Source organism: Octopus bimaculoides, chromosome 20 (genome assembly GCF_001194135.2).
Source record: "Octopus bimaculoides isolate UCB-OBI-ISO-001 chromosome 20, ASM119413v2, whole genome shotgun sequence".
NCBI classification, from domain to species: Eukaryota; Metazoa; Mollusca; class Cephalopoda; order Octopoda; family Octopodidae; genus Octopus; species Octopus bimaculoides.
The window spans coordinates 32,239,737-32,242,279 of record NC_069000.1 but is presented as its reverse complement, the minus strand read 5'-3'; the positions used below and the strand labels follow the sequence as shown (position 1 = coordinate 32,242,279).

Here is a 2,543-nt window from a genome sequence, read left to right as displayed (position 1 = left end):
GTGTGTGTGTGTGTGTGTGTGTGTGTGTGTGTGTGTGTGTGTGTGTGCGTGCGCGCTCAGCGTGCGCGTATGTATAATACACATATGCCTATAAGTACGAACATATACATATATATATATATATATCATATCTATACTATAATGGAGAAGGCTGCTTATTAATAAGGTATGTAACATTTACTAAAAGTTATAAAAGGAAGGAATATTACAACTTGACTGTCTGTAAAAAAATTCATGTTCTAAGAAATTGCATATAATTTCGATTTCTGAATTTTATTGATTTATAAACTCCAAATTCTCGCAAATTTACATATTCATTGGATTCACTGCGTTCAATTCTTCCTAAATTTAAATATCCATTGCATTCACTGCGGAGTAGATTTTAATGTTTAATAGTAAACATTATTAATTCGTTGCAGGCAAAATTTTATGTTTGTATTTGCGACAATTTGTAATTCTCGCTCGCATCTGTTTTCATTAATGATAATTTAATATTAGCTCTATAGCTTTGATACGAAACACAATTTCAAGAATATCATCAGTTTCCGAAGTTTGTTAAATGAATATTTTTGATGAAGTGAATATTTTTAATATACCGGTATAATTTTTAAGGGATTTTGTGTTGAATGAATGCATGCTATTACACAAAATAGCTGTGTAACCTTGATACGAGGCACAATTTCCAGAATATTATCAGTTTCTGGAGTTTGTAAAATGAATATTTTTGATAAAATGAAAATTCTTTTTTTTTTTTAATGAAGAAGTCATTTTGTTGGTATGGATATTTGGAACTCTATAAGCCTTACAATAATAACTATGTGGTCGCTGCTATTTCTAGCACGCTGAACAAGATAGTTTTTAACGAACTTTCATTTATATGTAATATGCGACTGAAAAAGAAAATTTAGCAGCAAAGGCACAATGGCAGAGAAAAAGACGGGCAACTGAATCAGAGGAAACCAGGGCAAAGAGATTGAATCAGATGCCTGAATATGCACCGAGACGTAGACATGATTGTGTTTCCACTGCACAAAATAATGGTGTCAGATCACAAATTGTTGATGCAACACTAAAAAGATCTTTTCTTTGCGATTATGTGGAAGTTGTGGAGTTGACAAACCAATCTAAGATTTCTTATAGAAGGTCATTCTGATGAAAGAGAGTTTGCTAATTACCTTCTTGATGTACGAAATGGTAACATTTCTGTTGAACCAAACTTAGGTGAATTCAAAATGAAACTACCCGATAACCATTGACCTGAAAGTGGTATTCTTTCAGATCTAAGTGATTTTGTATGTGTTGATCTCAAAAATAACTTCACAATCCCTGTGTGGCTTGCAAATAGAACCACCATTGCTACAACAAATGAAACAGCACATTTTGTGACTGATTTTCTGTTGGCCAGGATCCCTGGTAAGTTAAAACTATACAGAGGCTCAGATACAGCTGATAATGAAACTCTGTACTCAATCGAGTTCATCAACATGCTAATACCATCAGAGTTTACAGCACACATCCTCAAACTGAAGAAAAAACGATGCATAATGCTTCTGAAAAATGTAGATGCTACTAATGGACATTGCAATGGCACACACTACATCATTGTCAGTTTATATGATCATGTTATTGAGGCTAAGGTTGCTTCTGGTCCTTGTGCGGGATCAACTCTGCTAATCCCAAGAATACCACATGTATCTCAAGAGATGGAATTTCCATTTCCATTTACATGCAAACAATTTCCTCTCAAGCCAGCTTTTGTCTTGACGTGCAATAAGGCAGAGGGACAGACTTTTGAACAGATTGGAATATATCTTCCGAGACAATTCTTCTCACATGGTCAGCTGTAGGTTGCATTATCTAGAGTTCGAAAGAAGGCTAATATTGGATGAGAAATGGAAATAGTATGATTACTGACAATTGTGTCTACAAGGAGATACTACTTTAAAGCAAAATATGATTTTTAGCAAGTTTCAGTAAATAGAATTAACACAAATTAATTATATGTAAAGTAGCATATATTTGTGTGGAATTAAATTGCTTTGGCATATTTCAACACATGCCGAATGAATGATATCGTTATATTAGATCATTTTACTTTTGGGTATATTTGAAAAAGTAAGGAAACGTCATTCCCATGTGTTCTCACAGCACCAAAGCTTTGTGTATGTGTGTGTGTGTCTCTCTCTCTATCTGTCTGTCTATCTATCTATCTATCTCTCTATCTATCTATCTATCTACCTATCTCTCTATCTATGCACACATATTTCAGTTCTGCCAGTTATTAATGATAAATATATATAACAGATTGACTCTTTAAAAAAGAGGGATTATGACTGATAAAATAATGAAACCAGTATTTACTGCTGAGCACTATTATACTAAGCACTATTATACAAAGAACTAATTAGACGTAAAATATTATAAAAGTTATTAGAATTGGGAATCAAATGTGAAAAAATTATCGAGTGAGTAGCAAAAAACAACCCGGAGAGCGGTATTTCTGCGAGTACATATAATGATGATTATAGTTATATATATATATA

The 2,543-nt window shown here is 33.0% G+C and overlaps 1 protein-coding gene across 1 annotated transcript in view; it reads right to left on the bottom strand.

Annotated features, from left to right (window-relative positions):
• The window catches only part of LOC106877684 (pleckstrin homology domain-containing family G member 7), a 183,844-nt gene that overhangs the window by 955 nt on the left and 180,346 nt on the right, over nucleotides 1–2,543 (bottom strand). The window lies entirely within an intron of this gene.